Source organism: Zalophus californianus, chromosome 9 (genome assembly GCF_009762305.2).
Source record: "Zalophus californianus isolate mZalCal1 chromosome 9, mZalCal1.pri.v2, whole genome shotgun sequence".
NCBI classification, from domain to species: Eukaryota; Metazoa; Chordata; class Mammalia; order Carnivora; family Otariidae; genus Zalophus; species Zalophus californianus.
In genome coordinates this window covers 55,026,489-55,050,021 of record NC_045603.1, presented here as the reverse complement: position 1 = coordinate 55,050,021, position 23,533 = coordinate 55,026,489, and the positions used below count along the sequence as shown (strand labels likewise).

The window sequence follows — 23,533 nt, the reverse complement described above, 5'->3', positions numbered from 1 at the left end:
GATTGCTTCATATAAGTGTTTGGAAATGTTTTCTATCCCTTTTCACCATATATGGCATTCCATTTTCTGAATGTACTATCTTTTATTCATGTCTATTGATGGACTTTTAGACTGCATCCGGTTTTTTGCTTTCAAAATTAATGGCACAAAGATTAGCATCATATAAAAGTCATTTTGTATTTTTACCAAGTGTATATTTTGAATACATTTCTCGTCATTAGATTACTGGACAAAAAGTATAAATACTTATATTTTATATATTGGTATTTTAGAAAGATGTATAGTTGTGTTCCACTTGCTATCTTTACACCAATACATTGTATTGTATATATGTTACCTAATATGAAAAATAATAAAATAAGCTAGCATGTCTTTCTTCCTTATCCCTTCCTTCTCTCAATCTTCAAATTAAAAGAGATGTAATTTTATTTTCATTTGAAACCTCTGTAGCAATCAGCAAGTTTACTCTATTTGCCAATTACTGTTTCCAGTCCCCCTGTCTTAGGCTAATCTATCTGTACCATATATGATAAGAAAGATAAGAAACATTTCCTTACATTTTCCTTTTTTTTTAAAGATTTTATTTATTTATTTGAGAGAGAGAGAATGAGAGAGAGAGAGCATGAGAGGGAAGAGGGTCAGAGGGAGAAGCAGACTCCCTGCTGAGCAGGGAGCCCGATGTGGGACTCAATCCCAGGACTCCAGGATCATGACCTGAGCCAAAGGCAGTCACTTGACCAACTGAGCCACCCAGGCGCCCATACATTTTCTTTTCTTTCTTTCTTTCTTTCTTTCTTTCTTTCTTTCTTCTTTCTTTCTTTCTTTCTTTCTTTTTCTTTCTTTCTTTCTTTTCTTTTCTTTCTTTTTCTTTCTTTTCTTCTTTCTTTCTCTCTCTCTCTCTCTCTCTCTCTCTCTCTCTTTTCTTTCTCTTTTTTCTTTCTTTCTTTCTTTCTTTTCTTTCTTCTTTCTTTCTTTCTTTCTTTCTTTCTTTCTCTCTCTCTCTCTCTCTCTCTCTCTCTCTCTCTCTCTTTCTTTCTTTCTTTCTTTCTTTTTTTCTTTCTTTCTTTCTTTCTTTCTTTCTTTCTTTCTTTCTTTTTTCTTTCTTTCTTTCTTTCTTTCTTTCTTCTTTCTTTCTTTCTTCTCTTTCTTTCTTTCTTTCTTTCTTTCTCTTCTTTCTTTCTTTCTTCTTTCTGAGAGGGAGAGGCAGGGAGGGACGGAGAGAGAGAGAATCTTAAGAAAGCTCCATGCCCAGCACAGAGCCCAACATGGGGCTTGATCTCACAACCCTGAGATCATGCCCTGAGCTGAAACCAAGAATCAGACACTCAACTGAGTTAGCCACCCAGGTACCCCACCCTTACATTTTTATGGAGTAATTTACAGTCGATCTTACTGGGTGAAAAGAGCAAGTGCTGATATTATTTACAGTATTCTACCTCATTGGTAAATATGGGTAGTCATAATCATCTCATGGGACTGTTAAAAAAGACTAAATGGGAGATATTAAAAGTATTTTACCCAGGGCTTGACACATGGTAAATATTCAATAAATATGTATATAGTTTTAATTTGTTTTTTAAATAAGAGTAAAACCTGCATGCTTTATCCAAATGATTTGTTAAGACATCAAGCATTAAACTGGTTCTTAGCTTGCGTTTCACAAGTGTAATGGCACAAAGGAAGAGTAAAGTGAAATCTGAAAGGCTCAAATCCTAAACTGACATTTTACAATTGCATATGGTTTGACCTATTAATCCTACTAATCCTTAAATCTTCTCACAAGGCACAGAGAATGTACTGTCTACATAATTTAGAATTGATTTTTGTTGCTTCTTATTCTTGTGTAAGGTTCCCTATGAGAGGCAGAATTATTCAGTGATGGCAGTAGAGTCAGCCTCACAGTGGTCTGTTTAGATGGCAATGACTTCATGACTACAGTGTTATTTTGTGCAGTGGAAAACAATTTATTGAAAATGAAGAAAAATGTAAATGATTCCTGTAAAGAAATTAAATTAATGTTAGGTACTAGAACACAGATGTTTTTGTGCCATACCTATGCAACCATGTCATTAAATTCAAATCTCTAATTAACTGACATCTGTTTCTTGTTCAATTTTGAAATGATTCATTAAAACCACTTGCAGAGCAAGTACACTTATGAAGAAAAAAATGTTCCTGACCTTTTCTCCCCTTCTATTTTTTCCTACTTTATTATTGTTTCTTAAAATTGATTGGCTGACTATCTCAGTGATTCAGAATTAAGACATATCTGACACTCCAAACCCTATCTATCTTACTTCTTAGCTTCAGATCCTGCACAACAAAAGATTCTGTAACAAAATCAGAAACTAAATAATATTAAGTCATGAAAAACAGGTTGCTTGGGCAAGATAGTCTAATTAATTTTAGAAGAAAAGCAGATGAGCTAATTTTAGACTAGCTTTGAAGCTCAGCTTCTATTATCAAGAAATAGTAACATTTCAATTTAATTAAATGTAGTTGAGCATCTATCTATTAGAAAAGTAGCTATATTGCAGTAGACAAAAAAAAAGGGAGGAGAATGTTTGAATAAGATAGAATTTATTCAAATTCTAATTCTGAAACTTACTTTGTAAATTTGGTAGCCTCTCTGAATTCCATTTTGCTTACTAACAAGTGGTCATAATATTATGACAAATGTCCAGGCAGTACAGTGAAGAGTGACACTTTGAAATGCTGTTTATATGTGACACTGGTATATTATAATAATTCATAAATTAAAACTTTATTACTTTTATTAGTAGGTGCGCAGCACCTTAAAACATACTTCCAAAATGTCAGCAATTTCCCATATTAGCCATTCATTTTGACATGATAAAAGCCAGAAAATTTGCGTTGTTAACCTCTCTTGTATCTAATAATGAACAATGTCCCGAATGTCAGGAGCTCAACTGAGCTGCACAGAGCTGAGCCGCTAGGTGTCGAAGTATTTCCCCATCTCATCCTTCCATTTTCTTTCGTGAAATGGCACACAGGTCAATGGTCAGTGTGGCCAGTGTAGACATGGGGGATATCTCATTGTTGAGAGACCCCTGAACAAAAGGTCCCTGCAGATGTCTGGATCGAAGGGGACAAAGGGAAGGATGAGGAGGAAGAACTAGGAATGAAAATGTGCTGAGTACTGACTCAGAGTAAAGAAGTGTTTTTAAGTTTCCCTTCCAATCCTTCCCCCAATAAGGAGGCTTCAGAAGGGGCCTGAGGAAGACCTCTGTGAAGTACCCAGATAAACCGGGCTCTGAATAAAGGTGCCTGGGCTGGAAATGCAGATTTGCATGCGAGCATGGACAGCCAAGGGAGCCTGAGTCCTTGACTATAACTCCCTCCAATGACTACAGTTCACTGCTTGTACACCAAGTCTGGTAAGGAAAGGCAAGCTTGCCCCTGTGACGCTGGCCAGGTAAAGGCTTTGTAATTGCTGTGGTTGGTTCTGAAAAATCCCATATAGAATTTTGGCCTGGAGCTGGACCTCAGTAGGATCCTTAGGTAAATTCAAAGGATACTTAGATGCAGACTTGAACAAAGTGAGGTGGTCTCATTGGGTTCTGGTGTGGGGGTGGGGAGGGTAGCAATATTTCTCCTTTCAAATACTGTCGAAGAACCAGCTAGTCGATTTGATGTGGTAGAAGTGAAGCTCCTTTCCTGATGACCTGACCATCCTCACTGCTGGGTGATGAAAACAGCATTGCCACTAGAGCACCCCATGTGTAATTGGTTCTTGTTCTTGGTTCTTGATTCTCTGAACTATCTGGCTACAGTGCCATCTGCCAAAGAAGATTATATGCTAAATCTAAAATAAGGCCTTATGTGCCGTTATCAGCAGAGGTCTGTATGTTGAATTCTGTTGTTCTGAATGGCTCTTTATAGTCTCCACATTTGATGAGATCTCTTTTATTTTTCTTTTTTTACATTAAAAATTTCTGTTTATAAATTTACAAATGAGGATATGTATATATTGTGTTCAAATCTTAGTATAGTACCAAGGAGCTCATAAATATTTTAAATTATTGATGCCACAAGAAAAGATATGAAATTACCTCTATTTGCACGAAGTCATCATAAAGAAGCTGATCTCAAAGTTAAAGACAGAATGATTTAAAATCTTGTACGAAAATTAACATCTCATTTAGAGATCTCATATATGTAAAGATAAGTAAAAATAATTTTAAAAAATGAACGAAATTTTTTGCCTCTTTCCCCAAAGAGTTCAAGTTAAAATATATTGATGTATGTCAGAATGATTTCCAAAAATCAGGACATTCAACTAGTTGCATGCTAGTTGGCAAAACAAACAGACACTGATGATGTAGACTGAATTTGGATTAAATTATCCATTATAGTGGAAGTTTTAATCTGGTTTCTTATTGTACATGTTTAGGAAACTAAGTAGAAACACTCTGATTCTGTAGTGAAATCTTTAGGTAAAATGGACACAAATACCTAGTTGGTTTGGTATCTGAGCAGGATAGAACACTCCCCAAACTGAATAATTTTATTATCAGTGACACCAAAGTTTATTTTTCCAACATACGGGAATATACACTTTGATTTTTTTTCTTTACCTTTAGGAAGATTTTCATTCTTTTATTGCCTCCCATTAAAACAGAAACTGGTCTGAAATCAAATACTAGTGTATTAAGTAAGACAAGTCCTCTCAGAAAGGGGTCAGGAAGAGGTATTGAGGGAAGAGGAATCTTTCAATATCTTTCCTCTTAGAGTTTTGTATTATGGCATTTATAATGCATTATGACATTGCATGAAGTTGTCACCTCCTCCTTTCCAAATTCCCAATCATGGCCCCTGTGACTATTTCAATGTCAAAAGCTTCATTGTATACCCATGATCATTGCTTACATGAAAATTTGTAGCAAGAATTGGGGAGAAAAAAGAGGAAAGATAGGTGACATCTCTTGTCCTAAATCTGCATCAAATGCAGAAGAAGGAAAATTCCTTTTAGGAACTTTGTCAAATCTAAGATTTCCTGGGAAATTGGCTTTGCTAAAATATACCATGGTTTCATAGATTTAACCCAAGTAATTGTAATTGGGTGAACTTATTTTACACTTTATATCCTTTATTCCTGTTCTCCAAAAATACATAATCCAATCAGTCTCTTAGGAGCTACACAGCTTGCTGGCAGAGACTTTGAAGGAAAACATTGAGCTTCTTAATTAAAATCTTGAAGTTGTATTTTATAACAGCTTAAGTGTTTAGATGGTCTCAAATATAATGTTGGAAAAATGCAAGTAAGAGATATCCTTGACATGAATAAACAAGTTTACCTGCTGTACCTTGATTCCACGGATATGCTATTCAATAATATTGGAATGTTCTGTTTTTTTTGTTGCTTTTGTATTCACTGGATTAGTATGTTAAGGGCATTTCTGATGCTATCCTTGCATTAATGTGGAAAATGGGGCAAAGAATATTTCTTTATGTGCTTTCTGCTTTCATTCTGTCAAATATTATCAGAATTTGAAAGCAAAGAATTAAAAGTTTAATGGAACTAGAATTAAAGAACAAAGTCCTCTGTAAACTTGAAATCCTACTACCTTATTTCCTAAGGCTTTTCTTTCCTTTGCTGTCTCAGAGTTGTAAAAAAAAGAGGATTTATGAACGTATTTTGTAAATCATAAAACTCTACATACTTAAATAAGGCATTATTAATTACATGTCAAGGGCAACAATTAATAGTTTATCCTCTTGCTTTTTGCCACTTCTCCTACTTCATTTATAACTTCTAAAAATCCAGAGTATGATATTTATGCTGTAATTTAGTAAAACTCCTTTGCATTTGCAAATATCACTGAAAATAAATCTAGAATATTTTTGGACAGAAATTATGCTACGTGTTTAAGATAGCTAAGTCTATATTTTTATTATTGCATCATGATTTTCCAAGTTCAGTTAGCTTATTTAATATAAGGAACTATGTTCTAATTCTACCACTAATTGGCCTGATGCTTTTATTTTTCTGCTCTTTGCTATCATATATGTCTTTCAGACATACCTAGGTATTAATGTGCAAACATTTCTTTACTTTTTCATTACGTTTTCATTTTAATTCCAGTATAGTCAGCATACAGTGGTATATTAGTTTTGGGTGTACAATATACTGATTCAACACTTCCATACAACACCCAGTGCTCATCAAGACAGTTGCACTCCTTAACCCCCATCACCTATTTCACACATCCCTCCACTCTCCTCCCCTCTGGTAACCATCAGTTTGTTCTCTATAGTTAAGAGTCTGTTTCTTGGTTTTTCTCTCTTTCTTTTTTTTTTTCCTTTGCTCATTTATTTTGTTTCTTAAATTCCACGTATGAGTGAAATAATTTGGGATTTGTGTTTCTCTGACTTATTTTGCTTAGCATAACACTCTAGCTCCATCCGTGTCTTTGCAAATGGCAAGATTTCATTCTTTTTATGACTGAATAATATAATATATATTTAATATATTAATTAATATTAAATATATATTAATTATATTGTATATGCATTCTATATTTTAATATTAATAATTTCTTCTTTATCCATTCATCTATTGATGGACACTTGGATTGCTTCCCTAATTTGGCTATTGTAAATAATGCTGCTATAAACATAGGGGTGCAGGTATCCCTTCGAATTAGTGTCTTTGTATTTCTTGGGTAATATCAGTAGTGTGATTACTGGATCATAGGTAGTTCTATTTTTAACGTTTTGAGAAACCTCCATACTGTTTTCCACAGTGGCTGCACTAGTGTGCATTCCCACCAACAGTGCATAAATGTTCCTTTATCTCCACATCCTTGCCAACACTCATTGTTTCTTATATGCTTGATTTTAACCATTCTGACAGGTGTGAGGTGATATCTCATTGTAGTTTTGATTTGCATTTCCCTGATGATGAGTGATGTTGATCATCTTTTCATGTGTCTGTTGGCCATCTGGATGTCTTCTTTGGAGAAATGTCTGTTCATGTCTTCTGCCCATTTTTTAATTGGATTATTTATTTTTTAGGTGTTGAGTTGTATCAGTTCTTTATATATTTTGTTTCATTTTACTACTGAATTGATTCAGGTCTCTAAACAGAAAAGCCACAGACCTAAACCTGATATGATTTGAATACAGTTCTTTCCATATTTTGGATGCTAACCCCTTATCAGATATATCATCTGCAAATACCTTCTCCAATTCCATAGGTTGTCTTTTAGTTTTGTTGATTGTTTCCTTTGCTATGCAGAATGTTTTTATTTTGATGTAGTCTTATTAGTTTACTTTTTATTTTATCTCCCTTGCCTCATGAGACGTATATAGAAAGAAGTTGCTTTGTTGTTGTTAAAGAGATTTAACAGCCATTGTTAAAGACAAATGTTGTTAAAGAAATTACTGCCTATGTTCTAGGATTTTTATGGCTTCAGGTCTCACATTTAGGTCTTTAATTCATTTTGAATTTATTTTTGTGTGTGTGTAGAAAGTGGACCAGTTTCATCCTTTTGCATATAGCTCTACAGTTTTCCCAATACCATTTGTTTAAGAAACTTTTTCCCATTGCCTGTTCTTTCCTGCTTTGTCAAAGATTAATTGACCGTATAATTGGGGGTTTATTTCTGGGTTTTCTCTTCTGTTGTATCGATGTATGTGTCTGTTTTTTTTACCAGTACCATACTGTTTCGATTACTACAGCTTTGTAGTATAACTTGAAATCTGGAATTGTGATACCTCTAGTTTTGTTTTTCTTTTTCAAAATTTCTTTGGCCATTCAGGGTCTTTTGTGGTTCCATACAAATTTTCTAACATTTTTTAACTTTTTAAACAATGCAAACTTTTATAATATTGGCTTCTCTTCTCCACTTTCCCATACATTTCTTAAGGAGTTTTGCAATCATCTTTCCCTTTACTCCAATTCACTAATCAAACCCTTAGGATAGTTTCAATTTAAAAAGTTAAAATTTTATAAAATAATTCTGTACATTTTATTTATGTTTATCTTTATGTTTCAGATGTTTTCTGTCACATCTTCAGTAATCAGGAGAACAGTGTTTTACTAGTCTGAGGCAGTTACATTATATGCAAAGTCTGCCTTGCCATAGTCTTTCCATTATTCAAAACTTATGTGATTCAGTATATATTATAATAAAAATGGTGAATATTTCTTTCTACTAGTATACAGAATAATGTCACACAGCATTAGCATAAGCATAGTTTACAATCATTCCTATTTCTCTCTTTTGGAATTACACTAATTTTAGACTTACATTTTGGGATTCTCAATATTTCAATCTTTGTTGATGAAGTAAGATATATTAACATATATTTTTTTCAAATTTATAAAATATGACATTCAAAATATTCAAATATGTAAAATGATGTGATAAATAAATAGATTAAATTATATTTGACAATAAGAATAAAATATCCCTTTTAAAACTAAAAGCATGTTTTCAATTTTTTTTAAGTATGCTCCACACCCAAGGTGGGGCTTGAACTCATGACCCTGCAATCAAGAAGTCATGTGCTCTAACAGCTGAGCCAGCCAGGTGCCTCTGCATGTTTTTAATTTTTAAGCCACGGTTTAGATTTATATCACATAAAACTATCTCCAAAACTTCTTTTCATTTAAAGCTTCTCTTCATGGTGGAATACCTAGTAATAAACTAGCTCTTCTGCTGCAAACACAAACTTTAATATCCAAACCATAAAAGTCGCACAAACATTAGTAAAAAACTGTGATAGGCAGAATATTTGCTCTGCAAAAATGACCATACCCTGATCCCCAGAATCTGTGAATATGGTTACTTTATATGACAAAAGGGAAATCTGCGGATGTGAATAAGGCTATACCTTATTCACAGGATATTATCAGGATATTCACAGGATAGGGAAAGGATACTATCCTTCTGGATTATGTGGGTGGGCCCAATCTAATTCCATGAATCCTTAAATATGGAAACCTTTGTAGATTGGGTTAAAGAGATGAGACAGAGAAGGGAGAGAAATGTGAAGTGAGAAGGACTCTATCTATTGTTGCTATCTTTGAAGGTGGAGGAGAAGAACTGTGAACCAAGGGATGCTGACAACCTCTAGAAATGCTGGAAAAGGCAAGGTAATGGATTGACCCTTAGACGTCTAGAAAGAGATGCTGGTCTGCTGATACCTTGATTTAACCCAGTGAGATCCATGTCAAACTTCTGACTTGTACAGCTTTAAGGTAATTTGTATAGCTCAAGGCACTAAGTAGGTGGTAATTTGTTAGTAGGTGGTAATTTGTTAGAGCAGCAATACAATGCTAATACAGAATTTGATACCTGAAAGAAGGGTGCTGACGTAACAAATACCTGAAAATGTGAAGTGGCTTTGGAACTGTACAGTGGGCAAAGGCTAGAAAAGCACTGAAGAACATGATAGAAAAGTATAGATGGCCTTGAACAGATTGTTAGTAGAAATATGGACATTAATGACCGCCAGTGAGGACTTGAAAGAAGGTGGGGAGCATTATGAAGAAAACTGAAATCATTCTAGAGAAAGCCTAAATCATGAAATGACACCAGTAGTTGTGTGGACACTAAATGCATTTCTGGTGTAATCCCAGAAGTGAAGAACATGTTATTGGAACCTGGAGAAAGGGGAGTACTTCTTACATAGTAGCAGAACACTTAGTGGAATTGTGTCATGCATGTGGGTAGAAACCAGAATTTTTAAGCAATAAATAAGGATATTTAGCTAAGATTTATAAGCAAAATGTTGAAGATGAGTCCTGTTTTATTTTCTTTTGCTTATAATTAAAATGCAAGGTGAGAGAGAGAGAAATTGAGGGTAGAACTATTAAAATGAAAAAAAGACTTGATGATTTGGGAATTTCTAAGCCTACCCCGATGGCAAAAGATGCCAAACTTAAAAGATTCATTATCAGACAAGAATGCTTTCAAGAAAAAGCCAAAGCTTTGCTCAACTTTTTGCTAATAACTCTGAAAAAATCAAAAGGTCAGAGTGTTCAGTCATACAAATGGCTCTTTGAAGAGATTAATGGTGTGACTCATAGATCCTCTCAGCCATCTCAGAAGAAACCCAAAATAGAGAATTATCTAGGAAAGATCTGCAGATGCGTGTCTTATCTAATGGAGTGAATCCCCATGAAGTTCATGGGCAACCCAGAAAGTTCTTGAGAATTTTATATCATCAGAAATACCATCAGGTTGGACCAAATGGAAAGAAACAATATCAAGTAAGAGAAAGTTGCCAGATCCTCTAAAATTCTACAGACAGTAAACAAGCTGATAAAACTTCAGGTGCAAACCCAAGTTATCTTTCATGGAAAAAGAAGGATATCTCAGAGGGCAGAGACATGAAACTAGGAGCAGAAGTTCAAGCTCAGAGGACAGAATCACAAACCACAGAGGATTATTTCCAAACTTTGAAGACTGATGGAAACTGCCTGGTGGATTTTTAAATTACTTGTGATTACTGACTCCTTTTTTCTTCTATTTTCCCCCTTTATGACCAAGAATGCCTGTAACTGTTATCTTGGTCCTGTCCTATCATTTTTTGGGGACAGATAACTTATTTCTCTAGTTTCACAGTCCCACATATAGAGAGGAATTGCGCTCCAGAATAAGTCATACCCAGACTCTCACCCATACCTAATTTGGATGTTATAGATAATGAGAATAGGGACTTCTGAGTTCATTAGATTTAGATGTGATTTGGGAATTTGAATTGATGCTCAATTGTAGTGGGTGAGACTTTCAGGGACCTTGGAATGGGGTGAATGTATTTTATATGTAGATGGACATATATTTGGGGGATATAGTAGGCAGAAAGTGGTAATCAGAATTGTGGCCCAAAGATGCCCATGCTCTAATTGCCAGGTCCAGTGAATGTTATTGCACATTGTAAAATGGATTTTGCAGTAGTGATTAAGGGTACAGGTGATTAAGGGTAACTTGAAAAGGGAGATTATCCTAATTATCAGAGTGAGCCCAATCTGATTACATGAGTCCATAAATGTGGAAAACCTTGACCTGATGGGCCAAAGTGATGAGATAGAAGAAGAAAGAAGAGAGATATGAGGTGAGAAGGGGTCAACCTGCACTTGCTTGATTTGAAGATGAAGGAAGGAATCTGTGAGCCAAGGATTAAAAACAGCCTCTACAAGCTGGAAGAGATCAGAAAACAGATACTAGAGTTTCAAAAAGGAATACAGCAATGTCATCATCTTGATTTTAGCCTGGTGATGCCTGTGTTGGACTTCTCACCTACAGAATGGTAAGATGATAAATTTGCAATTTGATTCACTACTACACAATTGTTTTTAGCCTTCAGATAATAGGCAGCTCATGACTATGATCCCTTAAAGAAGGGAAACACACAAAATGAGCCCATAAAATCGCAGGGTTTCTGTTTGAAGGCAGTTTATGAACGGCAGTCAATGGAGATAGAATTCAAACAGAACAGAATGGTCTTGCTGAACTGAGGAAGCTCTGTTCATAGGTTGGGGCTACTCAGATAGCCAGGGCAGGGTACTTCAGGGAAGCAAAATATTTAGAGAAATCTGCTGCAGAAAGCTAAATAGGTCCCTTAAGTCTTTGGTGAATTACGAAACTGAGCCTATGTGGGCTAAAATTCCATGAGACCTAACAGAACAGCTACCAGGATGCTGTGCTCTGAATAGATATTTAGGGGGGTCACAGGTTTCTGGGAGACATTGGATTTTGATCACCCAGAGTAAACAGACATTGATAAATACTTGAGATTCAGTTGAAATTTTGGAAAGGCTTTATCGTAGGAGTAGGACTACTCTAGCATTAGGGTTAATGTATTATATGTGACCTAAAAAAAAAAAAAAACTTAAAAACAAGACTTGAAAGTATCAAGCTAGTATCTATAATAATCAGCATAAAATAAAATACTTATTTAACATAGAGAGCAGAAGTATGTTACTCATACTGCTCATACTGGGAAAAACATCAATTGAAATAGGCTGATATGGAGAACATGTTGGAATTACCAGACAAGAACTTTAAAACAACTGTTCTAAAAGTGTTTGAGAATTTAAGAATGGGCACAATGAGTGAGTAAATTAGAAGTACCAATTGAAAAATGCATACTATTAAACAATTAAATGGGAATTCCAGAATTGAGAAATTCAAACTATGAAATAAAAAATTCACCTGCTGGGCTTAACAGTAAGTTAGACACGATAGCAGAAGGATCAGTGAATCTGGGATAGGGCAACAGGAGGCATCCACACTAAAGCACAGAGAGAAAAAAGGCTAAAACAGATGAACAAAGCTTCAGTGAACCATGGACAATATTAGCTGAATATTGTTTTAACATAATTAATTGAAGTCTCAGAAGGAGAAGAGAACTTGGGAAGGAATAATATTTAAAGAATTGATGGCTGAACAAGTTTCATTTTTGTAATAGACTTTCAATCCAAAGATCCAAAAAGCCTGTATTAATACAAAATATTTTAGTTTGGGATTTTGTAGTAGCGTGGGATATTGCAGTTACATTCCTTGAAAATAAAAGTAAAGATAAAAGCTGAAACATAATCAGAGGGTGAAAATAAACAGATACTATTCAGAGGATCAACAGTAAGTGTGATCGTGGACTTCTCATCAGAAATAGTGCAAACTAGAACAAAACAAATCCCATCTTTAAAGCACTGAAAGAAAAACAAAATGTCAACCGAGAATTATCTATACAGCATAAGCATATTCAATAAATGAAGGGAAATAGAGATATTTTCAGATGAAAACAAAAGCTGAGAGAATTTTTCACCAATAGAATTCTTCAAGAAATATTAAAGAAATTTAAATCAAAGGAAAATGATACTAGATAGAAAATTAATCTACACAAAACAATGAAATATATCACAAATGGAAAATACATCAATAAATATAAAACCAATTTTTCTTCTTCCTTAATTTCTTTAAACTTAATAAATTGCTTAAATCAAAAGTAACCATGAATTATGGCTTTTATAAAATATGTTGAGGTAAAATATGTGACAAAGTTAGCTCAAAAATATAGGACCAGTGTCAACGAAAGAATACTATTGTTAGGTTCTTCCATTATACATGAATGCGTAATAATCCCTAGTACACTGTTGTAAATTAAAGATGCATATTATAATTCCTAGATTAACAGCTAAAAAATATAACATGTATAACTAAATGTCAATAGAAGAAATAAAATGGAATATATATTTTTTAAATACTCAGTTAATGCAAAGAAGAAGGGAAAAAACAAAACAGATCAACCAACCAAACAATAAAAAAAAAAAAACCCAGATGGGCTAAATGGAGGACAAATAGCAATTTGTTATACTTAAACCTAATCATATCAATAAGGAACAACTCTGTGACAAGGACTAGCGGTATTTGTGAAGAGAACTAGCCCTAAGACATAAATAATATTTTTTTCTAATCTTCTAACAGTCAAAAACAAAACAAAACCTTTGGAGCACAATGACAGTAAAATTTGTTCATCAGAGCTTTCACATCAGCCTGAAGATTGCTGCCACTTTCATCAAAATGCCATACTTCATCCCCTGGGGTTTGGTCTCTGCAAAGGCAAATGTGCTTTCCTATAAGGTGGATTCCTGAAGATTAACTTCTAGGCACCAGTCCAGAGCACTAAATAAATAAACAAGAAGCACTCTGAGGAACTATGCTTTCAGCTCCTTCCTGTTCTTCTGCAGCTTGTAAAATATATTAATAGCAAGAGTTATAAATATTGGGGTATCAGAGTAACTGCTTGGGTTATAATATGTAAATAAGTTAAAGGCCACCACCATGATGAGTTTTCACACTCTAAGGCCCACCTCACATAAGCTGCTCACAGTGGACACACTGGTGGTAGTTAAAGTGAACAAAAAAACACGGGGCATTGTACAAGGGAAAAAGCAAATACTACCTGCCTACGACCTCTGGGATCACCTTTTATATTTTTCCTTCAGTAAGTGATATTTCTTACTGCACTGATACGAACTTTGGCGTAGATTTAAGGCTTAATCACTATTTTTAAACTTAAGGAACCCCCATCTGGGTAACATGCAATGACCAGAACGTAAAAAATAACGTTGCACATCCCACCTTTGTCTGAGGAAGTCAGCCCAAGTTATGACCTGCTTGTTTTTGACCACTCCTGTACCTTCTGTCAGATCTGGGGCCCCTGTCCTTCCTAGCTTACCATATGCCCTTTTAGCCTCGTTCATTTTGGAAGCCTCCTTGGATTATACTTCCTGGCTTTCCTCTAGGTCTGTATCTCTTCATGATATTTTATTTTCATTTTCTCTGGGGCTCTATTTGTGAGACACCTTCAGTCATTTTTTACCCACTGGAACTCTTCTGCCAGGGCTGATCAGTATTCCCCAACAAGAGAAAAATAATGACAGTGGAGTAGAAACGTAAGGGTAGAATGGGAAAATAATTCCAGGATTGGGGAAAACAAAAACAAAAACAAAACACCACAGGCAGTAGGGATGAAGCTATTCAATAAAAGGGCAAACAGAAAGAGCTGAGTAGGCACTCTGACAGGGTTGGAGGACCGGACAGGACTGACCTCCACAGAGCTGACAACAGAGCTGAAAAGGTATGTTGTGGTTAAAACTATTCAAAACTCCAAAGAGTTTCTGATGTTACATCAGCACCTTCCTGGAATAATTATTGTAAATAATTTGGGTAAGATAATAGCTGGGGAGGAGGCAGGGTGGAAATTAAAATTTACCTTTAAGTTTCCCTGTTTTGTTGTTTTGGTTTTAAAAGCCAAAGGGAATTTTTAGATATAGACAAACTATCTTGGCAGGAAACTGAGAGGATAAAAATCAGTCTCCAGCAGGTTAATCAGCAGGAAATTTGGGAGGGAGGAGGCTGTAAAGAAAGAGAAAGAAGAAGAAAAAGGGGGAGAAGGAGGAGGAAGAGAAGAGAAGAAAGAGCACATAAAGGTTGAGACGTCTGAGAATCCTGACAGTTATTGGTCCTTGTACTCACGGTGCCATGAAGTGGCAAGACCTACGAGTTGACTGATTTGTCAGGCCATGTGGGTTTTCCAAGTTCCATATTTGGTATTAAGTAAGATTATAGTCATTTCCAAGCCCCATGTACTACATAGAAGCAGCAACGGAATTATTGAAATGGAAGGAGCGGGGACAAATACAATGATGGACATTTTTAAAAATTTTATTTTATTATGTTGTTAATTACCATACATTACATCATTAGTTTTTGACGTCGTCTTCCATGATTCATTGTTTTCGTATAACACCCAGTGCTCCACTCAATATGTGCCCTCTTTAATACCCATCACCAGGCTAACCCCTCCCCCCACCCCCTCCCCTCTAGAACCCTCAGTTTGTTTCTCTGAGTCCATAGTTTCTCATGGTTCGTCCAATTCCCCCCCCCTTTATTTTTCCCTTCCTACTATCTTTTTTTTTTAATATAATGTATTATTTGTTTCAGAGGTACGGGTCTGTGATTCAACAGTCTTGCACAATTCACAGCGCTCACCATAGCACATACCCTACCCAGTGTCTATCACCCAGCCACCCCATCCCTCCCAGCCCCCACCGCTCCAGCAACCCTCAGTTTGTTTCCTGAGATTAAGAATTCCTCATATCAGTGAGATCATATGATATGTCTTTCTCTGATTACTTATTTCGCTCAGCATAATACCCTCCAGTTCCATCCACGTCATTGCAAATGGCAAGATTTCAGTTTTTTGATGGCTGCATAATATTCCATTGTATGTATATATATATATATATATATATAAATATATATATACCACATTTCTTTATCCCTTCACCTGTTGATGGACAATTGATGGACATTTTAATAGGAGCAGTATGAAAGGCAAACCAAGCAGCAGATGACCCCAGCTACTGAACTCCCTCCCAAGCATTTGAATTGGGTTAAACTCTGGGACTGTGGTAACGCTAGGAAAACTAAATCATGGATATCAAATGAAGTAAATGTCCTGTCATCCTAGTAGGTTGGTATTGGGGTAGGGTGGGAGTGTCAAAAAAGAAATGAAATGTTTTAATGAAAATGGATGCACTGTTTTACACTTTAGCTTGTGAATGGACTAATATTTAATATTTAATGAGTGCTGTGTGTAAGGCATTATGCTAAGAATTTTGTATGTAGTATCTCGTTTAACATCCACATCAATCTTTTCTAAGAGTTACAGGGCATTATTTTAAATTGCATAGTGCACAAGGCGATCTCTAAAAATTGCACCCAGACTTTTTAACCTTCATGAGAAACTCAGGGTTTGGAAACACAGTTCGATCAGTCAACCAAGTTGGTTTCTTTCTGTGTCTATGCTAAACACTGTGCTATACTGCCTCTTAGCCTGTGTAAAAATGAGCAAAAAAGGAGAGGTTTCTTTCTGAACAAGAAAAGAAGCATACCAAGTCCATGAGGTTTTCAGGGAGGAGATGCTTACTGAGAAAGGCTAGTAGAGAAGAAAGAAGCAGAATGCATGGTGTTCATTGCATTAGTTCATATTTTATCTCTTCATATTTAGACCAAATTGTTCTACGCATAGAGATGAATGTTTAAGACATGATTTTGCCCACGTGCTCTTTGGGACACTTTTTCTACAGAATGTTAATAGTCATAACAAGAAATGTTTCCTGGTCAGCATAAGCTAAGGAAACAGTGAGCATAACAAAAGTTAAAATCTGTGTGTGCAGGTCTGGAGAAGGGAAGGGAAAGAATTCACAAGGCCTTTCATAACTGCAGGGACAATCGAGTTTTAATTAATATTTCCATGGACATCTCCTAGGAGGGTTATGATTTGTAGCATTTTTTAAATGTATTTGAGTAGGGGTTGACGAAGTACCTATTTATTTATTTATGTGCATGTGCATTTACACATTTACACACATATGTATTATTTGGTAGGTATCTCAAGGAAACAATTCTGATGGGATGTATTGTATGGAACACTGGTCTGTAAAAGGGATATTTCCCACCAGCTTAAAATCTATGAATCAGTCTTCATGTCCCCTATGGAGCCCCTATTGGACATGCCTAATCCTCTTGCTTTTCTCCTTATCTTTGTTTCTGGACATAAAGAGTAAGGCCTTAGGGTACCTACCTTCCAAACTGATCCTATCTTTGAGTCTTAGGAAATAATTTGAATTTTTTTTTTAAAGATTTTATTTCTTTATTTGTCAGAGAGAGAGACTAAGCACAAGCAGGGGGGAGCGGGAGGCAGAGAGAGAAGCAGGTTCCCTACTGAGTAAGGAGCCCAATGTGGGACTCGATCCCAGGACCCCGGGATCATGACCTGAGCTGAAGGCAGACGCTTTAGCGACTGAGCCACCCAGGCGTCCCAACAATTTGAACTTATTTTTTTTTAAGTTTAACATTTTAATTGGAAACAGTTCATATGGCCCATTCAGTGGAAGCTCAGATAAGCAAAGTGCAATAAACAGAATGAAATATCACACATAAGTCTCTGTATAAATCAACATGAAAAGATATTTGAAAAGGAAAAAACAAATTACAAAGTAAGAAGTAGAGTGAGTCCATTGTCAAACATTTTTTTCTAAACTCTGTAGTATTATTTTTGTAATATAAAAACAAAATTAATGATAATGTTCAAAACATTTACTAAATCACTTTGAGGTTGATTTGTGTAAGATAATGTCAGCAAATAAAATGTTTTTAATGGAAAACTGTGGTATACAATGTACTTGTCTGAAAAGTCTTACTTACAAATTAAAGAACAAAGGTATTTCTTCTAATTAACATAGGTTTCAGAAAAACTGTTACTACCAAAATAAAATGGATTTCCTAAGAAAAGTTCAAGTGTCCAGTGAAATCTTAAAGAGGTGATCCAAAACCATTTGTCAATCATATTCAGAAAATCTAGTATGTCTACTTCTTGTTGAGTCTTTGCAAGTCTAATCTTTTCAGCTTTGGTAATTAACTTCTCAGTGCCTCTTTTCTTTTCACGAGGCTGATTAAGTTTGGCCTGCCTCTCTACCAAAATCTTCTACCAATACCTCTGCTCATGGTCACCAGAAAGGATCTCGAGGTTCTAGCAGTGTTTCTTTTTAATTTCTTTATATGCGTTTATTACAGCTTGAGCATCCTCAAGAGTTTTTTTTTTTTTCAAAGATTTTATTTATTTATTTGACAGAGAGAGAGATAGCGAGAGCAGGAACACACGCGAGGGGAGTGGGAGAGGGAGAAGCAGGCTTCCCACCGAGCAGGGAGCCCAATGCGGGGCTTGATCCCAGGACCCTGGGATCATGACCTGAGCCGAAGGCAGACACTTAACGACTGAGACACCCAGGCGCCCGAGCATCCTCAGGAGTTTTAAATCTTGCATGGCACTCTGTATCTCCTTCTAGCAAATCAACATAAACAACTTCTGAGATTGCTGCCAAAGTATCCCTGACTTGTTTCCTGCCAGGCAGAGGCTCAGTGCTAATGATCTTCACAGTCACTCCACTCACAATCTGTGGTCCTGCTGCATTAACATTTTCTTGGGGACAACCCTCTTCACTATTTGTTTTTCATTTTTTATCTCAGATGTAGTAGGTTCTCTGTTTGTTTCCATTGTTGACTCCAATTTTATTTGGGATATTGTTTTGTTTTGTTTGTTTGTTTGTTTGTTTTTTAAGCCATGCTGACCTTTTGCAGGGCTAAATACTCTTTTTTCAAATCCATCCATTCTCTCTTTGAAAGGACTCTTAATGGTATAACCTCTTCTCCCATTTTGTGCCTCTCTTTGTGTTTTTTTCTTATGCTTCCTTTTTGCTTTTAAAAAGGATCCATCTTTTACATCTCCAGCATCCTTTTCCTCTTCAGTAGAGACTTCCAAATCTTTGCTGTCTTTGGAAACTTGTTCTTTTTTTAATGTTGTCTTTCTGAGTAATTTTCTTTACTTTTGACCTGGGAGTTGGGTATTCTGCTTCTTCAGATATACTTCTCTTCCCCTTCCCTGTTCTGACTACAGGTAAGCTGGATACTTCCTGTCTTTCCCGTTTTTTCTTTTTTTCTTTGAGGGCGGCTTTTGGGTTTCAGTTGTTTCTACTTCTGATCCCTCAGACGTGGTCCTGGATCTTTTCATTTTACCAACACTCTCCTTACTTGTGTCTAGATTTGACCCTTTGATCTGGATATTGTCTTGCTTCTTCATTCAGCCTTTTTTTCTTCTTCTTTTTCTTTTCTTCTGATACTCGAAGCCCAGGAATGGGCTTATTTTTTACTGTCTTAGGAAACATACCAGGTTTTCTTGGTGCTTCTTCTGGTGGGTTGTTAAGAAACTCAATAGCTTTTGCTGCTTGTTCTTTTGTTTCAAATTCCACAAAGGCAAATCCCTTTGGATCTCCAGTAGATTTATAATGTGGTATGCTTATAGAAACAATGGTGCCACATTTCCGAAATACTCTTTCAATCCAGCTGCGACTAACATTTTTGGGAAGTAATTCCACATACACTGTCCTTTCACCCTCATCCTTTGGTCATTCACCCAGCGGCATTTTTCTCCTGATTTGGTGACTTCTAAGTCCAGCTCCACAACAGATGAACTTTTCAGTGCTCTGCCTATTAACTTTCCATCTGTGGTCAAGTTTTTCATTTTGTTGAAAGACACGAGGAGTGATATCTCAGCATATCCATCTCTGGACTTTTCTATTTGCTCTGGAAGAAATCTCTCCTTGTGAAGATTTGCATCTCCAAACCAGAAGTCCACTTGCTTAGCAATATCTGCAAGCACTTGTTTAACTCGTGACCGTTTCTTTTTTTCTACTTCTTTTTCCTTTTCACTGCTTTCTTCTTCCATTGTCTTTTCTGGATTTCCACTTCAGTTTCCATTCTCCATTCAATTCCCAAAATACTGGGCCAGTGATGGTGTCCTTCACCCTTTTCGTCTCCAGATCCATATAGTCCTGGTTTCCGTGCCATAGGATGAGCCTGAACTTTTTTAAAAATATTTTTTTATTTTATTATGTTATGTTAATCACCATACAGTACATCATTAGTTTTTGATGAAGTGTTCCATGATTCACTGTTTGCATATAACACCCAGTGCTCCATGCAGAACGTGCCCTCCTCAATACCCATCACCAGGCTAAGCCCGGCCCCCCCCCCCCACCCCCCCCCAAAACCCTCAGTTTGTTTCTCAGTCCATCGTCTCTTATGGTTCGTCTCCCCGCTCTGACTTACTCCCCTTCATTCTTCCCCTCCTGCTATCTTCTTCTTTTTCTTTTTTCTTAACATATGTTGCATTATTTGTTTCAGAAGTACAGATCTGTGATTCAACAGTCTTACACAATTCACAGCGCTCACCATAGCACATACCCTCCCCAATGTCTATCACCCAGCCACCCCCCCCCCCCCCCCCCCCACCACACCAGCAACCCTCAGTTTGTTTCCTGAGATTAAGAATTCCTCATATTAGTGAGATCATATGATACATGTCTTTCTCTGACTTATTTCGCTCAGCATAATACCCTCCAGTTCCATCCACGTCATTGCAAATGGCAAGATTTCATTCCTTTTGATGGCTGCATAATATTCCATTGTATATATATACCACATCTTCGTTATCCATCCGTCAATGGACATCTTTTGACAGTAACGTACAGGTAACCACTCTACTGATTGGTATCTGTGTATTTCTTTGTGTGGTATTTTTGCATTTCTGACCTTAGACAAGACAGTTAATCACTCTACGGCTCAACCTGCACTTCTGTAAATGAGAATCTGAACTAAAATAATCTACAAACTCCCTTTTACATATCTGATTCTCATATTTTTCGAAGATGAGAAGTTTAGAAAGGTTTTAAAGTATACTAGATCACCAGCTAGTTTAGTAGTCTGAGGATTTTGTCATCAATAAATTAGCATCCACGGTAAATTTTTCCAAGTATTTGGGAAAGCTTATTTGTAACCCTTTGCAACTAATTAAGAATATGCAAATATGATAATGAGACCAGCTGACATGGGGCCCATATTCAATTAACCCTAAATCCTTTTCAAGAAATAATACATAAAGATTTAAAAATGCCATTATTTGTGAAACATATCCTTTTTTTCTTTTGGCTTAGAAATGCAGACTTCCTGCATCTCTCCCCCACCCTCTCCACTTTTAATCCTCATTCTCCAGAGAATGGCAGACATCTTGCGTAAGACCTATTACTGTTGCCCCATGATATTTTCCTGAGGTCATGTTTTTCTCTTTGTGCACGCATTTGCTAATCTTGAGAGGATATTTCTCGAGAAGAATATCTAAAAAGGAACATAGGGATGTGGATCAATAGAAACCATAGCTTTAAAGAGACTAGTGGGAAACCACAGAAAAGGTCAATATGAAAACCCTTATCAGCTATACACGGTGCTGTTTAAGGAGTAAGCTTTGCGTTGGGGTTCTCTAACCCAGTTATTCATTAACTGACAGGAAACGCCTGACCTGAGGGATACTATTATTTCCAACTTGGTCTTTTTCTTTTCCTCCTGAAGTACACAACAACTCTATTTCAATTGAACACTTCTGAAAAAAAAATCATTTTGTGACTGCACATTTTCTGGAAAGTGATAAATTGTGTCCAGTAGGAAAAAAAAATGGAATTTATTTTAAATGTTGTCTGAAGGTTACAATCTTAATAGAAGTCCATGAATTTGAAAAATGTTAACTATGCAGTGTTTGACAGCTCCTGCATTTTGCAGCACACCAACATCAAGTCAGCTAGTGCCGCTCTTTCTGTAAATACCTCTATTCAGAAAAGCCACCTTCAAAATGCAACTTTATTTACTGAGCATGTCATTATTGTTCCTAAGAATGTTTGACACTCTTTTTTGGCTCATAACTTATTAGTTTTTACAAAAGAACACTTGATTACTGAAAAGAATGTGAACTGATTAAATGTAATGTTCAATTTTATGAACATATTTTTCTTGTTGCCAAAAAGTGGTGTCCTATTTCTCTTGAATACTATATATTGCCTCAGTGTTTAACATTTGGTTCAATTGAATACAGGTGGTTAATGTTTGGTAGTATTTTGAAACTGATCCCTAGCCTGGAGACATTTTAGCATCATTCAGTGGTTTGTATTGAGAAAAGTCCAAAGCAATATCTATAGTGACAATACTATCTTGTATAATTCTGCTTTTTCATTTAATTCCTGAGCTTTGTTCCCATAATTCCAACCTTGAGCAATGGACTTCAAGATGAATTATTGCTAAAAGAAAGTACACATGCAATCCAGGTTGTAAGTTTTGGTATGGGTATGTGGTATGATGAAATCCTAGGGTAAATAACTTTTAAGTGGCATGTGCTATATTCTACAATTGCTTGTAGGATACTGCTTTGTTAGGAAAGACTGTCTACTTTACACCATTAATACCTCCATGTACCGCACCTGTAATGTATTGGTAATTGCTCCTCTGCTTGTCTCTTTGGGAGATGATAAAGAACTCCTTGGTATAACTTGGGTGACATCAAGAAGGTGAACAATTTTGGGATTCTGACTGAATGACAAACAAGAACACTAGCATCTGTGTGCCAGTGCCAATAAGAATGGTACATGGCCATGGTTGTCCCAAGGACTACATTTCTAAATACGAGTAACTTTTAGCAAATTCTCAGTATGAGTATTTTTGGTTTCATAATATAGGGAAGTAAATAATCCCTTATTGTGAACCTATTTGCTGTTGTCATGATTTAACCTAGGTAGACTGGATTGTCTTCTGTGGTCCATATATTAATAAAAAAATTCATATTAATATTTATTATTAATATTAATTCCTCAACCTTTTATTAGTAAAAAAATTATAAGACAAATAATTTAGTAGCATTAATGAAGTCTAAGTTCATTGAAAACTTAACATTCCAATTTAGCTTCTGTAAAGTGGTAAAATAATAGGTATGATACCATACCTACTTCTTGGGCAGAAGGAATAAATAAAGCATATAGTCAAGAGAACTTGAAACAATATCAGAGATGTCACTGTGGAGAAATGGGAGCACAGGTAAGCATAAGTTGTGGCCGTGTGATAATCAAATGGGATGGATCCATGCAAACTGGTACACATTATATAGTGGAATAATCATTAGCAATCAAGAAGAGATTTCACCTATAGCTAACATCTGGAAATCCATAGCTCATTTAAATCTTTTCATTCGAAGAATGTCCATAAAGCTATAGATTAAACTAAAAGGGGCATCGCTATATTTATATATTTCTAGTCTATGAGTTTTATAGGTTCCTGACAAATCAGATTTCCAAGTGCTATCTTTAGTTGTAGTAAATACAATCTTCTTTTGCAAAATATCTTTAACTTGAAAGAGTTCAGGAAAAGTGGCAGAAATAAGAACTATTAGTTCTGCAATCTTATTATGCAAATTGAAAAAACCATTCATTGTAGTGTACAAACCTCTGCAAGCATTTAGTGGTCTCTGCAATTGGAGAATGGGATAGTTGCATTTTTTAATTTGAACATACTGGTGTGCCAGAATGTCTATGGTCATAACCTTAATGAATAAAAAT

The 23,533-nt window shown here is 35.9% G+C and overlaps 1 pseudogene; it reads right to left on the bottom strand.

The window, feature by feature from the left end:
* Positions 1-17,884: 17,884 nt before the first annotated feature.
* Positions 17,885-19,842, bottom strand: LOC113922527 (annotated as a pseudogene).
* Between the last annotated feature and the right edge of the window lie 3,691 nt (positions 19,843-23,533).